This window comes from Physcomitrium patens, chromosome 9 (genome assembly GCF_059467195.1).
Source record: "Physcomitrium patens ecotype Gransden chromosome 9, ASM5946719v1, whole genome shotgun sequence".
In the NCBI taxonomy this organism is placed as follows: Eukaryota; Viridiplantae; Streptophyta; class Bryopsida; order Funariales; family Funariaceae; genus Physcomitrium; species Physcomitrium patens.
The window spans coordinates 1,465,076-1,487,916 of record NC_143418.1 but is presented as its reverse complement, the minus strand read 5'-3'; the positions used below and the strand labels follow the sequence as shown (position 1 = coordinate 1,487,916).

The window sequence follows — 22,841 nt, the reverse complement described above, 5'->3', positions numbered from 1 at the left end:
ATTCAAACACCTTAGCTCTAAATGTCCATAATTTTAAAATATTGGATTTTTTGTTAAAAAAAAACTCCATTGAGGTCTTTTGCTTATTAATTCTAGATGACTAATTATCAATGTACCTTGCTAGGATTACTACTTCTACATGTATGTTTTATAGAAGTTTGGAAAGTTTAAGTATTATTCTTACTTTGTCCAAATTTATATGATTGAGTTGCTTTTTTACATTGTTGTGCTTAAGTTTATATGGCATTGTTATTTAATATTATATACTTATTTGTACTAGAAAATGTAAGATTTCTATGAATGTTGCAATCTTAAAGCCAGAACACTCAAAAGACACTTAAGTTTGTTTCTATGATAATCAACTCTATGAAGCCAAGGCAAAGAAAGGTCTAAGTTTACACGTCTTTTTGTTCTTTGTCTAAGAAGGGGACATTTTTTGCAACATTTTTTTTATTTGATATACTTTTCTACATAAGTTTTTCTACTTATAGTTGTAGTAGCTTGAATGTTTTAAAATATGACGTCTTTTAACTCCTAAGGACTAAACCACTCGAGTTATTATACCTCTTAGAATAAAACATCATTTTAAGTTTAATACCATCTTTAAAACACCAATACATTAGGTTGTCTTGATGATTGTGTGAAATGTTACTTTAATTTTTTTAGGAGGAGGTGAGATTGATTATTGCTGTTGTCTTCTTTCAACACCTCTTCAACTAGGTATTCTATTTCTCTTCTATCTTGCCTTGCCAAAACCTTCTTTTTGGTCTTGATAACAAAATGTTATGTGGATATCATACGATCTTTATAATTCCAAATAAAAAATTACATACACCAATTCTTTACAACACATTACATAAGACTCCAATATCCCTTCTTTGTACTACAACAACCACACAACACAATGCCATCAGAAATTTATATCATATTATTCCAATAATTATGCTACTCAATATCCTTATTTCCAAATTGTAATTCAAATTAATTTTGAACATTTGTATGAAACCCTCATCATGATATTTGCAGCTTTTTATAATGCCACCATAGCAATATAATAGTACTACATTGGCTTAATTCCTTATTCTAACTTTGAGACTTCACATTCTCCTATGTCACTATTAGTTAATGCTTATTTTAAAATTATTAATTTGAAAGATAATAAGATAGTTTTTTTAACTCATCTTAATGGATATATATATTTATATTTATATTTATAGAGATCCTAAAGTCCAAATATTTAATGGATATAGAATTATTAACATTAAGGAATATATTAAATGCCGTTTTAATCAATTTTTATAGAGATTTTTATTATATATTATAAATAAAAATTAGAATCTAAAACATAGCGACATAATGGAAAAAATAGCAATACACATGTCAATACTTATAAGTTAGACCTCTTAGATCTTTTTTTGTTGTGCAAAATTAATTTGTACAATTCAATACAAAACACTTATTAATTGGTGCATGCACCTTACTTACAAAATAATAATTTTATATAAAATTAAAATGTGATGCATCTATAATATATAAGCTGGAATAAGAAAAATAAAATCTTATATTTTAGTGGTTTATATATTTATTTTATATAATATAAAAATTTTATAAATTTTATTGAATAAAATTTTTCTATTACATTCTTTATATATTATTATAGTATCCTTGATGTAAGGTCATAGCAACACAAAAAATATATAAATAAAATTCAATTTCACAAATTTGTGACAAATGAGATATTTAATACGATCTTCAAGCTTGATATTTGAACTCAACCACAATAATATTATAATCTAATAAAAAAACAATGAATTAGCATGTGAGCATACAACAATAAGTCTTCCAATAGAATTACATTATAAACATGATCAATATTTAAATGCAATATATCAAAAAATTCTATTCTACATTAATATTAAAAAAACTATTACCTACTGGTACTAAAACATAATTTGAAAAATCTAAACTTAGAAATTATGCTTTTACTGGATTACACTTGAACCTACCCAACCTCTTTCTAGTAGGAAACAATACCATGCAATGTTGTCTAGGAAACCAAAAGACACAACAAAATTTACATTGAATTACTCTTCAATGAAATGTGATTTTGGAATTTATGCTGATTTTATGATGCAGAAGCATCCATGTACACTTCATCAGTCCATGACATTTTGGAGAACAATAAATTCTACATCTAGGTCAAAGATCTCCATACTACATCCACCCTTCAAAAGGACCATGTCTAGAAGAATTTGAAACAATTTGACTAAAAATACACGCTAAAACCAAAAAAACTATTTCTTAGAAGTAAGAAAAAAAGGAAAAACAACATTAGTATATATTGTACATGGTATTCAGACATGCAATCATACACAACTTGAAATAATTAAACACAAAAATAATTATGTCATTAAAAATTGAAATTAAAATTTTATTGATTGATTTGCACATACTAGTTAGGATCTGTTTTCAAATCATGCATTCGTCAACAGCATCCTGCTAAAATAATGATAAAACTCATCATATCTTTCAACACCAATCAAAATTACTTGTGCATGTGTATCTTGATGCATACTGTTTTTCAACACTAAACAAATAAACACACTTCCTGATCAAGGTTTGTAGGAAATTCAATGTAAAAGTATCTACTCAAAACACAAAACCAATACCAGCAAATACATGTTTCTTGTGCATCACAAGGTTTACTTGCCTTCAAAGCTCTTCAGCCCAAACCCAGGTGAATATTCTACATAAAAACTTGTCCTCACACACATATTAATCTCCAATTTATTTAGCACAACTCAAACGAAACAAAATGATATAATGATGAAAATAATAATAAAATACACATCCGCTATTGTACTCTAACTTGTAAAAGAAACCCACAACACATTGCAGCACACATTCCACAACATTTAGACAAGTACAAACTGTAGCTTATGATATGACAATGTTCCTATGCTGTAAAAAGAATTCAGAATGCGGGACTGAAAGAAAAATCAAAATAAAAAGCAAAAAGTAGCACCTCATAATGTGCTGGAAAAGATTGCGTTTCGGAGACTACTGTACTATTTGAAGACTGATACGATGTATACAATACAGAACTAAATGCGCTCAACATCTGAACACTGTTTCCAACCTACACAAATTCAATCCCTCAAACACATCATCGCGCACAGTCAAGGGGACATATCCATGCAGTACAATGGCAGCATGCTCCGTTCGATTCTCGCTGAATAAGACGTGCATGACAAATTAAGAAACCTCCTTGTCGATTGCACACACACGATTCGGGTACACAATCGACAGAAAACACGAACCCGCACGCTGCGTCAGCGGGAACCACAAACATTGGCTCCTTGGGTGATCTCTCCGTTTCCTTGGATTGTTGAGGATTCGCAAAGGTCGGTCACGGTGTGCTGGAGACGTCTTGCGGTTTATTCAGTCGAACTGGACTTCTCTCGATATAGGGGTTTCTGCGCCACGCCGTCCATCTTGCTTGCCGTTCGGTCGCCGAACCGGAACCGTGCCGGCCTCCTCTTGGTGTCATTCATAAATTACGGAAATCTACCCACGGCACGGGGACCAGGACGGGGTGAAGATTCGGTACTGGCTGACTGGTCTTCACAGGAACCAAGAACGAGGAGTCAAACTCCGAAGCTTCCGGAACAGCACAATGCACGATTCACAGTACATGACACGAACATGTGCTGCAAGCGAAAACCAGTCAAGACGCACGAAAGTGCCATTTTGTGCAAACAAAAAGGACGCATGGTCACATACGTCTGGTGCGCATAGGATGAAAAATAATGCAGAACTGACCTACAGCTTTTGGGCCCGATCGACAGATTTTTCAGAGACATCCCTCTCACTTACATGCATTCGGGTATAATTGAGACCCGCCCCGGTCGACCTGCAACGTGAACGCCACACAATGCACCTGAGCCATGTAGACCCTTGCCACACAAACCTAGCCGATGAAATCGGCTCCACAACCATCCCTCCCCTTTTCAGGACGGATGTGTTGTACGCCCAACGTACACAGCATGCCCACAAAAATAATCATGGGAAACTCATACCGGGCGCACTAGAACAAGCACAGTGACTGTTCAGCGAATGCCAGACATTAAGTAATTCGCGTCAACCAATGCCCCTCGATGAACCGGATTGACAATCTTCGTCTCCGGCCTCGAAACTACAGCATGCCCGTGTTCAGGGCAGCACTGATGCGTGTTAGAGAATTGGACGTCACTTCGAGCAGTGGAATGGACCATGCCCATCAAGCTTCATTGGCTCAAACACCAACCAACTAAGTCACAGAAATAACACCGAACTGCCCAGCAAACTTCCGTGTAGAGATTGGCTTCTCACCGGCTGACTCAGTAGGAATGACGCTCCCTGGCTGGTAAAAGCTGCCCGATTCGCCGGAATCGAGGCAGATCGTTGCTCCTTCACCGGCTCAGACATGGAAGGAGGGGCACGAGCATGTCTGAGGTGCGTATATAACGACTCTGTGAGTCAGGGTAAAGCAACGCGCACTATGATGGGCCGGCAGCTATGAAGATATGGGGGAGGGGGGCACTGTGTGCCCTAGGGAACCGTTCGGGGAGGTTCCCACTGGGTCCACTCCAGCTATAACAGAGGTTTCGGGGGATTGGGAGGGGATACGGGGTTCATGGCCACTGCAGCAGCTGCAGGTAGCCTGATGATAAGTGCGGATTGCCACATCCTGAGGGGTTCAAGTTGTCTTGGCAGTTGTCCACGCGCAGAAGCTGGATATTTAGTTAGAGACCAGCAGCCACTGGCAAGCCCCAGGTTTCACGAAGCAGTGCGAGAACCAATGTGGAAGCTGGGTGCGCAGTGACCTTGGGCAAGTCATCGAGTGCAGCGATCACGAATGGAAGATGGCAATGGTGCGGGTGAGTACAGGAACACAGTAATGATGGGGGGGATTTGATTGGAATGACATGGTTGCGGTTGAGGATTGCATGTGCTGTGCACAGAAGCAGCATCGAATGGATGTATGTAGGACTGTATTGCACAGGTGCCTATCCCTGCGAGGATGAAGTACTGGCAGACGATCGCAGGCTCGGTGGGCGGGGGATTGGTGAATACCGCAACAGCACCGGGTGGGGTGGCGAGTCAACGATGGGTGCAGAAAGCTGTGGGGGAGGCGATCGGAGTGCAGCAGTAAGTGCGTTCCACCTGTCACCTAGATGGCTGCCCTCGGCAGCGGGGAACGCTTGGAGAGGTGACTACGATGTGAAGGACAGCTCACTGTGAATGTTGATGAATCATACAACGTGTTAGCCTTGAGACATCGGCTGGAATAGCTCAGTTCGTTAGAGGAGAGTGGTTGGTTTGAGAGAGCAAGGGAGCAAGCCAGACTCCTTGAAAATCGTAGCCGCATAGAGGCTCAGATCCCCTTGTTTTGGAACATCATTTCTTGGTAGAATTGAGTGTTAGATTTGCCTCACAACAGTTAGCATAGTGTTCAGATTCTCTTAGAGAACTAGACGCATCACTACGATCAAATTTTGAGCTCTTTTGGTTTTGAATTGGCTACAACAAGAGCACAAAGTGTATTTAACAGGACTAGAGCAATTTTCAGAGCCCAACAATTGTTGGTCTCTGAATTCAGCAAAGCCCACCATTATAATGCAACAAATAAAACTTCAAAACTCTTTAGTGCCACTTATAAAGAACAGATATTCACTCAAAATTAATAAGCACCACCAAATACAATAATGCATCAGATGGGCGTTAGTCATTTCAAAACCATGGACTTGTTGCCTTCCTACCACAACAAGCCTATGACAAAATCTCTATTCAACCAATTTGGCCCCTACTATATTTGCGTCCATCTATATTTGCATCAACTATAAGCATGCTCTTGAATTCCTACTAGATGAGGAATTACTGTGTTTCCCATCCAACGTGGACTTCCTTCAACAATATTCTGTTCTTACCTCGTATTCATCCTGCTACGTGCGGTAGTAGAGTTCTGTGTCTGGTTTTCTATTCCACTTCAACTGGTCTGTAGTGGATTCAATAATGTTCATATTCAATACATAATCAATTCATTACTATATTGTTCATCTGTTTCATATTTCATCTAACCTAACCTCATCCACTCTGGAAATCTCACAAAGCGTAAGGTTGATGGACAGCAGCGGATGAAGATTGACACAGCAACAACAAGCGCAGTTGTGAGCTCCACATCAACGGATAAGCGAGGCGACGACCACCAGCGGTAAGCATCACAAGGCGTTGTAGATCCCTAGTGGTCGCAACAATACAGTTGTAGTAGGGAGAAAGGAAGAAGACTTTGATGTGGAGCAGAATCAAGATAAGCAGCTGCATGGAATCACGTCGGTGATGAACCAAGATTTTGCATCTCAAAATTTTGCGTCACAATTGTCAGTGAAGATCTCCATTGCTCAACTAACCTCACCGCTACAAACAGCCCATAACAACACTGAAAACGGAAATACTATCACAAAATATCTGGGTACAATTTAAGCACCGCTATAGGTGCAAATCAACGCAAATCGTATTGACATTCTAAGCTGCGGGGCCAAAGAGTAATTTTTATTCTTTCAAAAAAAAAAAAAAAAAAAAAACACAAAACACAAAACAAAACAAAAGTGGCTGCATGGAAGAAGCAAGCACTAGAGGCCTCTAGAAATCCACAACGTGGAAAAAGAAAGAATTGACGATGCACGGAGGTGCGATGATGGCAAAGAAGACAAACCGCACCACCACTGCCGAACCACTTGAGAGCGAGAGAAAAAAAGAAAAAAAGAAACAAAACAAGGAGACGTTGACAACGTTGCAAAATTGTTAGCTAGATTGGTTGGCACAGGGATTTAGATTAGAAGGGCATCCACAAGGAATGCAAAATGGCGCCGCTCCCGAGAAGACTTCACAAGGCACATCCAAAAAATAAGAATTGCGAAAGAAAGAACAAAATCAGGAACTGTCAGAATCAACGCCGAGCTAGAAGCAACACTAGGAAAAAAATAATCAAAAGCGGAATTGGCTTGGCAGGTCCACCAAAGAAGAATCAAACAGAGCGGGTTCACGTCGACACCAACACCTTCGCACAACACAAGTATCACTCGCCTTTCTACTACAGACCAGTTGAAGAGGAAAAAAAATCCAGGCACAGAACTCTACTGCTGCACGTAGCAGGATGAGGTAAGAACAGAACATTGTTGAAGGAAGTCGACGTTGGATGGGAAACACAGTAATTCCAGTTGCAACTTCACAACAACACGCTTAGCGATGCTCACCAATACTGCTACCGAAACAATGAAGACCAACCCCCGTAAATAAGGACCGGCGCGATGTCGGCCAGCAGTTTGAGGATAAGTCACAAACAAACGGATCAAGAATCAGATCAGCTCGAAGTAGGGCTGATCCAAATGGAGATCATGATGAATTAGTAACTTAAAGGAAGGCCGATGACAAACGAATCACGTCAACAACTACCATATGTCAAGTTCGGAGCACTAACAAGAATGAGAAATGGCACGAGAAGTGTTGACGACAATAGAAATCAGCCAAGTAGCAGAATAGGAGATCCAATGACACCGCCGCCAAACACCCGAGCGAGAGAAAAAAAAAAGAAAAGAAAAAGAGAACACAGCCGTCAACCAACCGCTCAGCCGATAACCTTGATCAGTAACAATAACACAACGTAAACAGGAACCAGACGTCGGCAACGTCGCAGATCCACTGCAGCACAAATACAATGAAGGGCCCACTACCAAGGCCGCAGCTATAAAGAACGCCGACCAATGCTGGCGACGTCGCAATCACGACAGAACAATAATGCGAAAAAACCAAACTGAGAAACATCGCAGGAAAAAAAATTGCTGCAAGCCGGAGCTGAATTAGGAGCGAGAGAGAGAGAGAGGGGAGTTTTTTTTTTTTTTTTTTTTTTTTTTTTTTAAAACCATGACAAAACGGGACTCTTTTCAACGTAAATCCTCCCCGAGGAAATTGGAGCAGCAACTCGCATTGACGGCTCCCTCTATCATGCCACTTCTGCTACTGCTTCTATGTTTTAATTTTTTTCTTCTTCCGTTCATGCTTCAACGTGGCTCTCCTTTCTGTACACCGGAGTTGCCCTGCCAACCACTCTATACCTCCTACGTTCTTCTCTCAATCTCCCTCTCTCTACCATAAGTCCAAAAGCCTAACCTAGGCTATTTTATTTTATGGAACTACTTGAGTGCAGCACCTTATGTGCAGCACAACACCTTATCTTGCTTTTGCTATTGAAGAAATAGAGAGAAGCTTCTTCAGCTGATATTCTAGATTAAGTATATCAATAAATATTAAATTGGCAACAATTCTATATAGAAGTTGGGAGCTTCCACTTAGCCAAATTCCAAGCATAAAACAACCAACTACAACATGGATGACAAGGACTAAGAAATTGAAATTATCTTAAAATTTTATGTTAGAGTTCCTTTAAGAAGTTGCACCTCTACAATTAGTATTATTTTTTTCACTTATTAAAGATTTTTTTGTCCTATCTAATCCTAAATTGTGGTGTTTTGGCATTCTATGTATATATATTGTTTTAAAATGACAAATAAGTCAATTATGTGACTTATACTACTCCATATAGTTTACAAACATAATCTATAACTAGACAACAAATAAAAAGCACATCTCTCTACTCATTAATTACTTTGGTTACAATCAAATTTCCATTGCTTTCAAAGACCAACACAAAACCACTTTCATCACTAAATTTGATATCTTTGTATTTAAAGTTATGACCTTTGGCCTCTAAAATATCCAAACAATCTTTTAACAAAATATGATGCTTGACTTTTCTACCTTGTAAAAATTTCTAGAAGTTTAATTAGACAACATTTGTATATACAACTCATATATACATTATATTGGAGATCTTCAACAAGTTTTCACTATTTGTAGAAAAGCCCACATATTCCTAAATCCAAATAAAGGTATCTTTGGAGTGGCATGTAGCATGCTTCCATGACATGTTTGCACCTCTCAAGGTATAATAGTTTACCAAGTCAAAATGGCTATTATTTAACAAATCTTGCTACTTAGAACAACAAAGATTTCTAACACTTTTTGGAATGTATAGGATATTATTGTCAATTTATCTCTAAATATTTATTTATTATATCTCCATTTATAGCCCTCTTTTATATTAATATAGAATTCGAATAGAAAAAAACTTGCCATTAAACCTTTGAAACACTCAAATATATTCTTATAACTACATTCATTCTCTTTTTGCCAAATTAGAATAAAAAAATTTATATCTATGTCAATGTCTTTAATTATTCTATTAGAGTGGTGTTTTTTTTTTTTTTTTTTTTTTTTTTTTTTTTTTTTAATTAAAATGAAAAAAAAGACCACTCTATCTACTATGCTTTGCAACAACTTGGTATACTAAAAAAAAATTATTCCACTACTAAGTTAAGAATTCCTTGACATAATAAATGCTACACAAAAGTTCAAATATTACCTCGGGCAATAAATTCAATGTCCATGTCAATCACAAAGCCATGAAGTTCTTGCTAAATAAACCAACAAGCTCAAGACAACTTACATAGTGGATTTTGGAACTTTAACAAATTTCTTTTATTATTGAGTTATAACCAAAACAAATCCTATTTCTATACAAACTTTGTATTTCACATACCAAGGTCTCTTTTATTGATGTTAATTGCTACAAAATTAGTGTTGGTAGATCTCTTTTATATTTATATATTCTAATTACATTAAATTGGTCAAATCACATACTACCTCCATACCAAACAAGCTCCAACTAACATCTTTGGATTCAACCTAAAGTCCTTTTACTACACTACTATCCTTTATACATTCATCAATGACATCTTTTATTATTAACAACATCTTCTGATATTGTATCACATTGAAATAAGTTCACCTTGTTTTAAAAGCATGTCATACAAATCCTTTAGATGGAATTTTTGAAAATTTTTAATAGCCAAAAAAATCTATATTTCTCAGTATTAATAGTCAACAATAATTTAGGATGTATTTTGATTTGTTGCCCATTGCAATGCTTGCCAATGACAAGAGTAGCTACTTCATTATTTTTGCATGTAATTTGAGCCACTCCTCACTATACAGCCATTTTATCAATGATGTATCAATTCTATTGGCCTAATCTTATGACTTGCCACACACACTTGAGATTATTACATACTTATTGCAATCAATTATATAACTAAGTAGTGTAAAACTTAGTCACTTTATAAAGCCATCAACCAAGTTGTCGTATCTTTCTTTCATAATTTTTTTATTAGTCATTAGGGCTTATTACTTATTATTATCTTTGATAAAGAATTTCATTTCAAGAACGACTAAATCTGCTATTACATGGCCTCCAAAGGCATCAATCACCAATTTTTTAAATCATATTACTTCTAAGCTAAGAAACAAGTAAAATATAAAAATGATATTGTCTTCTAAATTATCAACAATATAGTATCTTAATTTCATATCTCTTAGAATATAAAGTTATTAGATGCATTAAAAACATATTATACAACATTCAAAGCAAAGACATGCTATATCCCATTCTAACTCACCTACAGAACAAAATGTATATTTTCTATCAAATTCTTATTCTTTTTATTTTATATCCTCATTGGTACCAATACTATGCAACCTCTTCTTGAGTCTTCACTAGTTTTTTTCTATCTCATCTACTTTGCTATTACAATAAGATACATGAGCAGCTGATACATGAATAGTCGACACATAAGTCTTAACAATTAGAGAGCAATCCACGTATTAAATTGACTAATAAAGATATACCTCTATGCCTAATATAACCAATATGGAACTTAGTCATTACAAAAACTCTTATTTGAGTGCATGTAGCATGCATTTTGGACTTCATTGATAAAAATAAAGTGTACTATTTGGGCACTTTTAAATAAGATTGAAGTAGTCAATCTTTGAGGTATAAAATGTGGGTTGTAAGAGCATAGCTTAAAATCAATGATTTATATGGAAATAATTTTTTCCTAAAGAATACACAACATTTTTTTTTTTTTTTTTTTTTTTTTTTAACACACATGTATCACACATCTTTCAAAATAGATCATGAAGAGAATAAATAATGTAGGAAGCAAGAGCTGTTGTATCTTGAAGAGCAGTTATACTGATCAAAATAACTAAACCATGCAGGCTCCACATCTTGTCACAACCACATGAGACATATGTATGTTCAATTGTGTGGGCACTAGGAACTTCTTTGGAGCCATGGAACTAACTCCCATTAACTCATTCAAGTAGCAGAACCCACTCATTATCCGATTCTTTCATACTATATTGCCAAATCATTCAAATATTTACAGATGATTTGGGATGATTTGGGATCTTAGCCAGACATGCTACCATGGAGCGTCTATTGAAGAACAAGCACTTTGAAGACACAATACTTAGCATCAACAAAGTTGCACACAAAAAAAGTATGAAATAAGATGTTTCTCACTTCCAATACCCATTACTTATAGGTAGTCGTTGCTGCCCTAAAAGACAACTTCCACTCTTTGACTTTTACACACGTGGCCCTAGGATCCTTTTAGCATCTTACGAGCCTTGAGGATATCCTATGACACATACTAATGACTCATATTTAGTCTTTGTATATTCCCTTGTTAATACTTTATCCTTTTGATTTTGATTCTTGGTCCATGACTTCGTCCTATATCCATTGGATGCCCTTACTATATACCAAGAGTCAAACCTTTGACCACTAACAACTTACCTAAGTTAATATCCTCTATAAGGTAACTTATTTTAGTTTTATTTTAACACTCCTACTTTCCTATTGGTCAAATGGCTTTTAATCCTAATGTCTTTGTGAATATGTGGTGTCTATCCTTTACTAATGCCTTTGTCAATAAATCGGCAAGCATTTCCTTCGTTGCACAATACTTTATATCAATCACTCTCATTTCAATCTTCTCTCTTATAAAGTGATATTGAATGTCAATGTGTTTGGTCCTTAAATGATACTTTGGATTCTTTGCAAATGCAAGACATCGTTGATTGTCACAGTCTATTGAAGTTGCTTCTATTTGCACATCTCCAATGTCCTCCAAAAGTTGTCTCAACTATATTGTATCCATTGCACCATAGTTTGCTGCCATGTATTTGTCAAGGACAAAGACTCGATGAGGAAAAATATACACCAAAAGGCTATCTCGATATAATAAGTCAAAATATAAACAAGTAGGTATATTAAAAGGAAACTGGAATGGCTATTGCCACAAGACAAGAAACTAAAGACTCTTGAACCTAGACTAGAGGCAAGAAAGGAGTTGACAAGAGTGAAGAAGCCTTCACTCTTGTCTCTATATATACTATCTAACTAGGGGCTACGTGGCGACGTTCTATAGGACCTCCAATATGTGTTGACTTTGTAGGACACATGCCTTAACTTACAAGGCAAGTTTTTCTACGTGTGGGCCACATAGTTAGCTTGATCTTCAAGCTAACAACATGTGTGGCACATGGCCAACTTGTTGACCACGTTTCTAATCCAAAAAGTCAATTAAAGACACCTATGAAGTCAAAGCAGCGTCTAGGAAGTTTCTAGGAAGCTTCTATATTAAATATTATACAATTAACTTACTTTTATCTACTTTTACTTACTTCTACCTATTTCTATATGTAATTATTAGCTTACATGATTATGGCCGTGACATTACCCCCCCTTCTAGAGACGAGTTCCACGAGGACCGGTCATCATATGTTGAGGAAATCTATGATGCGACAAATTATATTCGCCACATACTCTGATCTCTGTTCTCTTCGAAGATGATTGATAGGGCCTCTCAATCATCGGTAGTGTCCCATACCAGGGCGGGAAGACCACCCAGTTATTTGATCATTATTGAGGCCTTCGTAACTTCCTTCGAATAGAATATTTGGAACACCATCAGGAGTTGTTCCTACCTCTAGCAAAATCACCAAACATCGGGAGTCCCTTCCCAAATCGTGATACCAAACGCATTGTATCTCACCATCTGTTCGAGGAAGAACATGTCGTTCTTGAAGATCTTCATCTCGATTGCATCGTCTTGAAGGTTGTGACAATCGTAATGTCTCGTCCGGCAGGTCAGCAAACGAAGGTTCTTGAGTTGAATCGACTGGTTGTTGGCTCTCCATCTAATTAGCATCACAAATGTAAAGAAGTTACAAACAAGGATAGGAAATTGAATGTTATCTTGCCTCAATCTTGTCTCTTTTATAAGAGAGATTTTCATCTTGGTTTTGATGGATGTCGTTGATGAAAAACTTTGACTTTAGCTGATGCATTTGCTAGATTTCTGGATGGCTCCCATGTGCGTTCACTAATATCATATCCGCGCCAATGAACAAGATATTCCAGCTTATTTCGGCGCCGCCTTGAGTCTAATATCTCTTCCACATCAAATTCTTCATTATTATCTACTTCTATAGGAGGCGGTGGCATTTGTCTTCTTCCTTGTATATCCACTGTCTTATATGGTTCAAGAAGAGATACGTCAAATACAGGATGGATCTTCATTGACTCCGGTAGATGTAACCGATATGCAACTGGGTTGATCTGTTCAGAAACAGAAAAGGGGCCAAGCCTACGATAGTCCAACTTGTCACAAGGTCGAGTAGTCTTGATATTGCGACGAAGTAGCCATACCTTATCACCCACGTTGATTTGTGGTTGCTCCTTACGATATAGATCAATTGATAGTACACCTTAAATATTGCTTCCTTCAATTGTGTCTTCATTATTGCATGTAACTCTGACAACCGATTTGCCATATCTTCTGCTGCAGGATTATCAACTTTTGAAAAATCAAAAGTATCAAGTTATAGATGATAGTCATAATTGGCAAAGAAAGGTGTTTGTTGCGTGGAAGAATGTACCGTATTATTATAAGCAAACTCTGCCAATGGCAGAAGGGTTGTCCAATCATCTTGTTGGTAGTTGATAGTACACCTTAAATATTGCTCCAAGACTTGGTTTACGTGCTCTGTTTGTCCATCAGTTTGAGGATGGAAAGCCGAAGATAGCTTTATGTCCACTTTTAAAATCTTGAAAAGGGTCCTCCAAAATCTTGACACAAATTAAGTTCCCCTATCCGATATGATATCTTTAGGTAATCCATGATAGCGATAGATATTATCAATGAAAAGCTTAGCTGTTTCTTCACCTGTGATAGATTTTGTACATGACACAAAATGTGCCATCTTGGTGAAACGATCTACTATCACAAATATAGAATCATAAGATCTTGAGCTTGGAAGATCTGTGATGAAATCCATAGAAACAGAAGACCATGGTTGTTCTAGTATAGGTAATGGCTGAAGAAGTCCGTAAGGTCGATGACGAGGAATTTTTGATCTTGAACAAATATCACATGATTGTACAAAGTCTTTGACTGACTTTCACATTTGTGGCCACCAAAAATCTCTTGATATGAGTTCCAAAGTCTTATTATATCCAAAGTGCCCTGCTGCTGGAAAGTCATGACGTGCTTGAAGAACACGTAAACGTGCTTCTCCTTCTGGAACATATAGGCGTCCTTCAAAATATTATAGATTATTCTTGAACTCAAACTTAGAAGGATCATGAGACTTGGAAGAATTATTCTCGATATCATAAACAAGAGGGTCTGAGGACATACTGGACTGGATTTGCTTGAGAAAAGTTGAATCAACAATCAATGTTGATTTCATTGCTCGGAGATGAAATTGCTCCGGTTTCAAGAGGACCGTTCTTTGTTGCTCAAAAGCTGCATCTCCTTCTTTTGGTGCAAAATAAGAACGTCTAGATAGGGCATCAGACAAACCTTGTTGTTTTCCTGGTCGATAAGTGATAATGAACTCGAATCTTGACAAAGACATACTCCAACGAGCTTGACGACGATTCAACACACGTGCTGACATGAAATACTCGAGGTTCTTGTGATCTGTATACACAGTGACTGGACTAGAAGCGCCTCCTAGATAATGACGCCATTCTTGAAAGGAATCCACGATCGCAAGAAGTTCTTTATCGTGGATCTCATAATTGATCTCGGCTGCTGAGAATTTTCTTGAATGAAAAGCTATCGGATGGAGTTTGTCATCTGTTCCCATTTGTGATAAAACTGCACCCAAGGCAAAATCTGATGCATCTGTTTCCATAAAAAATGCCTTGGAAAAGTCAACACGATATAAGACTGGTGCAGAGACAAACGATGTCTTCAAGGCTTCAAATGCTGCTTCCGCTTCTTGATTCCATTGAAATTTATCTTTACTAGTCAAGCGTGTAAGTGGAGCTGCAACTCGTGAGAAATCTTTGATGAAGATCCGATAGTAATTGGCAAATCCCAAGAAACATTGGACATCTCTTACCGTCCTTGGAATCTTCCAATCCACGATTATTTGGACTTTCTTAGAATCCATCATGAGACCATCATTTGAAATGATGTATCCTAAAAAGTCAACTTGAGTAGTGTGAAATACACACTTTTCCATCTTGGCATACAATCCTGCATCTCTAAGTTTTTGTAATACTTGACGAACATGTATTTCATGTTCTTCGACGTTCTTGGAGTAGATCAGGATATTGTCTAGATAGCAGACGACAAAATTGTCTAAGAATTCACGAAATATATCATTCATGAGATGTTGAAAAGCAGCTGGTGCATTCGTGAGTCCAAAGGGCATGACATTATATTCGAAATGTCCATACCTGGTTCAAAATGTAGTCTTCCATTCATCTCCTTCTTTGATCCGTACTAGATTATATACTCCTCTTAGATCTATTTTTGTATAGATCTTAGCTTGATTCAACTGGTCAAGGAGTCCTGATATCAAAGGTAATGGATACCTGTTCTTGATTGTGATCTTGTTGAGTCTTCGATAATCAACACACATTCGTAAAGATCCATCTTTTTTCTTTACGAATAGAATTGGAGCTCCTGCTGGAGATTTTGAATGGCGTATGAAATTCTTCGCTAAATTCTCGTCAATATATGTCTTGAGTTCAGCCATCTCATCTTGCGATAAACTGTAAATTGGTCCAAATGGTGGCTGAGTTCCTTCCTTGAGGTCGATTAAACAATCATATGGACGATGTTCAGGAAGAATATCTGCATTCTTTTTTTCAAAAACGTCTTGATACTCCTGATATTGACTTGGAATGCCACTTGAAGTCTTTACGTTTTCAGAAATAGGTGCAGCATAAATAGCAAAAGTTGATCCTTCTTTTGCTGTGTGTATAAATGCTTTTGCACCTATCAGTATGGGTTTTACTATACTAGACTTATAATTTTTTACTTGGTTTGTAGAACTATTAATAACGCTTTTGGAAAAGTCAAGTTTACGTGAATTCCAATCTATTCGAGAGTTATATTTTTCTAGCCAGGATAAACCTAAAATAACTGGATTGGACGGGGATTTAATTATGTTAAAAGCTATGTAGCTATCATGACCGTCTATTGTTACTTCTATAGGATGAGTTTCATGAGTGACATCTCCAGAAGACAAGGGACGACCATCTATGACTTGTACATGTATTGGTTTAGGTTTCTGTACAAAGGGTATTTTACGACTTTTAACAAATTGTTCATCTAAAAAACATGCTAAGGCTCCCGAATCTAATAAAGCAGAGGCTTTGTAATTCTTAGGTCCTAAATATAAGTCTATTATAAAACAAGGAGAGGGTTCTGAGGAGGGGATAGGACCTTCATTAGGAATTGTACAAGGTTCCAGCTGCACGGTCCCTATTGTAGCTGGACGAATCCGTTTTCCGACATGTTGTCTTCTTTGACCGTCGTACCCCTCATTTTATAGTTGCGTCATTTCTTTGGACAATGTTGAGCAGTGTGCTTAGGTTCTCCGCAATATAAACATAATCCTTCTTGACGACGACGAATCTTTTCTTGCTCAGTTAGAGGTTTAAAACGTACCGCGTCAATTTGCATGTCTTCTACTTCCGAATGTACGTTTGGCAAAGATGTTGATGTTGCCATTGAGTAATAACGTTGAGGTTCCCGTGAATGATTCTCAGATCGAAATTCAAAAAGTCGATTATCACATTTTACCACAAAATCGATTGCTTGACTCAAAGTTTGAGGATCAGGTAAGTTGAGCATCAATTTCTTTACTTCGTATTGCAATCCATAAAGAAATTGACTGATGAGTGCAGCATCATCCCACTTGATGTCAATTGCAAGTTGTCAAAATTGTGAAGCATATACTATTACTGAACGATTTCCTTGTCGCAGAATTCGGATCTTATTTGTTGCAACACGAGTTGCATCGTGTTCACCATACATAGATCAAAACTCCGCCAAAAAAGCTTCCAAATTGTCAAATATTGGATTTCGTTGTTCAAGAAAAGACGAAAACCACGATAATGCAGAACCAGAAAGTAGAGTGCCAATAAATTTGACTTGTGATCTTGGAGTTGGATAGCTTTGCAGTTGAAGTTCAATTGCCAATTGTACTTGATTGATGAATCCTCGAAACTTTGATCTCGTACCATCAAATTTCTCAGGTAAGGCAATTCTTGGTTCTCTAGTGCTTATAGGGTGTTGTACAATTGGAGAAGGAACGTGATTTGTTGTAGATGTTGAAGCAGCTCCGATCATCTCTATATCTCCACTTTCTGCTATTCTTGTTCTTTCATGTGTTGGTGAATTGAGTTGATGCATCGCAAGCATTAACTCCCTCATTTGCTCTTGCATTTGTGCCATTGCACTCTTCATTTCAACAAGTTCTGCCATAATGACACTAAGAAGAAAAATTTGTTTGATATTGCTCAAGACAAAAGAAAAGAAAGACTTGATAACAAAGAAGATACTAAGAACAATATCAGTTTAGAAGTGGGTAATCCGTAAACTTCTAATACGCTTATGTCTTGTCAAGAGAAAGGGGTAATCCACTCTTACTCAAGAAAAAACAAAGCTCTAATATTGTAAGTGTACTCTTGTCAATCTGTCAAGGACAAAGACTCGATGAGGAAAAATATACACCAAAAGGCTATCTCGATATAATAAGTCAAAATATAAACAAGTAGGTATATTAAAAGGAAACTGGAATGGCTATTGCCACAAGACAAGAAACTAAAGACTCTTGAACCTGGACTAGAGGCAAGAAAGGAGTTGACAAGAGTGAAGAAGCCTTCACTCTTGTCTCTATATATACTATCTAACTAGGGGCTACATGGCGACGTTCTATAGGACCTCCAATATGTGTTGACTTTGTAGGACACATGCCTTGACTTACAAGGTAAGTTTTTCTACGTGTGGGCCACATAGTTAGCTTGATCTTCAAGCTAACAACATGTGTGGCACATGGCCAACTTGTTGACCACGTTTCTAATCCAAAAAGTCAATTAAAGACACCTATGAAGTCAAAGCAGCGTCTAGGAAGTTTCTAGGAAGCTTCTATATTAAATATTATACAATTAACTTACTTTTATCTACTTTTACTTACTTCTACCTATTTCTATATGTAATTATTAGCTTACATGATTATGGCCGTGACAGTATTCCACCTCCATTGTTGACCTTGTAATTGTTGGTTGTCTCTTGCAATTCCATGAAATTGCTCCTACTCCAACAAAGAATACATAGCCCATTCTTGACCTTCTATCATTTGCATCTCCAATCCAATCCGCATGGCAATAACCATGCAAACTAATGTTATTACCTCCAAGGCATAATTTGAAGTTCAAAGTACCTTTTAAGTACCTCATGATCCTTTTGATGGTTGCCCAATAGATTGGTCCTTTGACATGTATTGGATCACAACACTCACCGCATATGCAAGATCCACCCTTGTGCCAACCATTGCATACATAAGTGAGCCCTCTGCTGCCTTGTATGGAATACCTTGCATTTGACCTTCAACTTTAGCAAATTCTTCATTCGTGAGCTTCATCAACTTCAAGTTAACCTCCAATGGTATTCCAATAGGCTTACACTTGTCCATGTTGAATCGTTTTAACACTTCTTCAATGTACTTACTTTGGCTCATTGTAATGGTCTTCTTAGCATGATCTCTTATAAATTCTACTCCTAAACAATAGTAAAGCTCCCCCAAATCACTCATTTCATACTCCTTTTCTAACTTTGCCTTCAATCAATCCATCATCTTCAATGTATTGGTTGAGATGATCAAATCATCAATATAGAGGATGACAATCAATATGAACTTATTTGATTGCATCACATATAGGGAATGATCAGCCTCACTCCTTACAAATCCTTCACTCACAAAAAATGTATCAATACTTTGGTACCATGCCCTTGGTGATTGCTTTAGCCCATACAAAGATTTCTTCAACTTACAAACAAGGTATTGTTTGCCTTCTTCAACAAATCCTTGAGGTTGCTCTATTTAGATGTCTTCTTCCAAACTTCCATTCAAGAAAGCCATCTTCACATCTATTTGATGCATCTCCAAGTCCAATGCTGCCCCAATTGCCACAATGATTCTAATGGTGGTGAATTTGGCCACGGGAGCAAATGTCTCATTGAAATCCACACCAGCAACTTATGAGTAGCCTTTAGCAATCAATCTAGACTTGTATCTCACAATATTATCCATTACATCCCTTTTGGTTCTAAACACCTACTTACAACCAATTGAAGATCGATTTGGTGGAAGTTGAGTCAATTCCCATGTTCCATTTTCCATGAGTGATTTGTACTCTTCTTCCATATCATTCTCCTACTTCAACGCATTCGTGGACTTCATTATATCACATAAACTCAATGGATCAGCAAAGAGTACAACATTGGCATGTTCTTTACTTACTTGAGGAAAGATGTGGTCCTTCCACCATTCACCACGTGGTTTTCTTTCTCTCAAAAGATATCTCCTTTCATTTGAAGAAGACACTTCTTCTTGCATTCCATCCTTCTTCTTGGTCAATGCTTGTCTTTTTTCACTGGAAGGTTGATTTTCTTCATCATCATCATCACCTTCAATATCTTCATTGTCTTCATTGTTGGTTCTAGAAATTGAAGGCTTACTATGATTTACCTTCTTTGGCACTTAATCTTAACTTCTATTTCCTCCATCCTCATTGTCATCATCATCTTCTTCTTCTTCTTCTTTCTTTATTGAACTTGAAGATGTATCCACAAACATACCTTCACTTTCACTTGGATACTCTTCCAAGTACTCAAAAGCACTCTTATGCTCCAAAAATTCTACATCACGACTTTTGATGATCTTCTTGGTTTCTAAACACATTAACCTATATGCTTTGGTACCTTCACAATATCCAACAAATACACATTTTGTACCTTTTGCATCAAGTTTGGACTTCATAAAATCTGGTACCTTTGCATAAGCAATGTATCCAAAAATCCTCATGTGTGAAACACAAGGTTTCTTCCTACTCCAAGCTTCTTGTAGAGTCATTGATGTAAATGCACTTGTAGGGCACCTATTCCTTGTATACACCGCATTTACCACAACTTCCATCCAATATTCATGCCCAAGGTTTTGTGTATGAAGCATACTCCTTGCCATCTCCACAATGGTCCGATTTGTTCTTTCAGCAACTCTATTTTGTTGTAGAATGTAAAGAGTAGAAGTTTGTCTTGCAATACCTTGAATCTTTATGAATTCATCAAAATGCTTTGACATGTATTCACCTCTATTTTCTATTCTCAACACTTTGATCTTGCATTCACATTGTTTCTCTACAAGAGCCTTAAACTCCTTAAACCTTGAGAAACATTCACTTTTAGCTTTAATGATGTAAATCCACACCTTTTTTGAAAAGTCCTCTATGAATGTGACAAAATACCTTGTTCTTCCAATTCATGGTATCTTCATTGGTGTACAAACATTTGAGTGCACAATCTCCAAGAATTTTGTTGCACATGTTGCAACTCCACTTGGAAATAAAGCCTTTTGTTGTTTGCCTTGTATACATCCTTCACAAGTAAGTGTCATGGCATTGTGGCTGAATTGACCAAGATCCAAGCCACTTACTATGGATTGGAGCTCCTTCATACATTTGGCATTCAAATGATGAAGTCACTCATGCCAAATTCTAAACTTATCTTGATCTTGTGGAAAATCAGCAAATGCCGCCACTTCAACTCCATTCATCTTCTTGTAATTGATGAAGTAGAGATTTCCATCTCTAAGGCCTTTGGCAACATGTTGGCTATCCAATGTCTTGACAAAACATCCATTCATATCAAATTGAACCTTACAACCATGTGATACAAGTTTGCTCACCAAAAAGAAGTTCTTCTTTATTTTTGGCACATGTAAGACTTCCTTCAATGTGATCCTCTTGATTTGGTCCTTCACAACAATCTCTACCACAATGGAGCCAATTCCAATGGCTTGCACCATGCCATTGTCTCCCAACCATACTTTTGTTGCTAGAATTTCTTTATAAGTGTGAAATAAACACTTGTATAGTGTCATGTGCTTAGTAGCACTTGAATCTATAATCTACTTTGAAATAGTAGCCATGGAGGCTCCTTCCCTTGACATGAAAGTATACTCATCTTTACCAAAACTATCACTAGCATTGTTTGCATTCTCTCTATCTCCTTTCTTGGCCTTGTAGCAATTTCTAGCAAAATGACCTAATTTTCCACAAATATAACAATTCTTCATATTACTTTTTGAATTATTACGTTGGTGAGAATAACTACTTTTGCCTTGTCTTGAAAATAGAGCCGAGTCATCACTTGCAAGATCCTTCTCTTTCCTCTTGGTCACTTCATGAGCAAGTCTTGACATGACATAGTTCATGGTAAGCTCCTTCATGTTGATGGACTCCAATGCCACAATGAGGTAGTTGTAGGATTCGGGAAGGCTCATGAGCAATGTCAACACAATGTCCTTATCATCAACTGGTTTGTCAACAATTGCTAGTTGGTTAGCAAGTGCTTTTACCTTTGTTAACATGAGCTATGAGGTCATCTCCTTCTTCCATCTTTATTGTCAAGAACTTCCTCCTTGTTCAAAGGAAGTTGGCAAGGTTTCTACTCTCATAGATGTTGCAAAAAGTTTTCCATGCTTCTTCTAGTCCATTGCAAGCTATAACATGTGAAAAGTTGGCATCATCAAGGTTTGTTGCAATCATCCCAAAAGCCTTCTTTTCATGACGTTTGTACTCCTTCTTCACCTTAATATCAGCATTGTCACTTGGAGGGACTTCACTTTCATCAACAATGTCCCAAAGGTCCAATGAAGTGAACAAAAGCTTCATTTTCTTCTTCCAATGGTAAAAGTTGTGACCTCTAAACTTTTTAATCACTCTCAAGGTCTCACCTTCACTTAAAGCCATGTCTAAAGAAAGGATGTGTGAAAGAAAATCAAGAAAAGAGAAGATAGAACTCTCAAAATCAACAAGAAGGTGTTGTTGCCTTAGAAATCCAGAATGCCCTCTTTGTAATTATACAAGTGATTTCACTCTTGTATCACTCTCAACTTCACATATAAGACTTCTCACAAGTTTTATATTCTATCTAAACCTCTTGCATAAGCTTTGTTACTCTTCAATCACCCCTCTAATCATACAAAATGCTTTTTATAATAAGAGGAGAATCTCTTATGAAGTTAAGTATATGAAAGCACAAAGTTAGTGCACCAATGATGAAATTCAACAAAGAAATATAATACTCAAGTTCTAAAACATCATTAAATGGAGTCTAACAACAACCAAGACTATCAATGCACTTAACAATAAGTAAGAGCAAAAATTACATCAACAACTACATGCATAAGAAGGGTTAGAAGAGAGCAAGCTCAAACTTCAGCAACAACCATAAGATCTATTCCTC

General features: G+C 36.9%; 1 long non-coding RNA gene across 2 annotated transcripts; it reads right to left on the bottom strand.

Annotated features, from left to right (window-relative positions):
• Positions 1-3,034: 3,034 nt before the first annotated feature.
• LOC149988324 (uncharacterized) lies at positions 3,035-4,588 on the bottom strand. 2 transcript variants are annotated; one of them, XR_016504648.1, is made up of 3 exons: positions 4,372-4,525; positions 3,823-3,913; positions 3,035-3,622 (listed from the first exon to the last, which is right to left on the bottom strand). It is a non-coding gene; the product is annotated as an uncharacterized LOC149988324 (long non-coding RNA). The 2 variants fall into 2 exon arrangements; XR_016504647.1 differs by having other exon boundaries at positions 3,410-3,622; positions 3,877-3,913; positions 4,372-4,588.
• Positions 4,589-22,841: the final 18,253 nt, after the last annotated feature.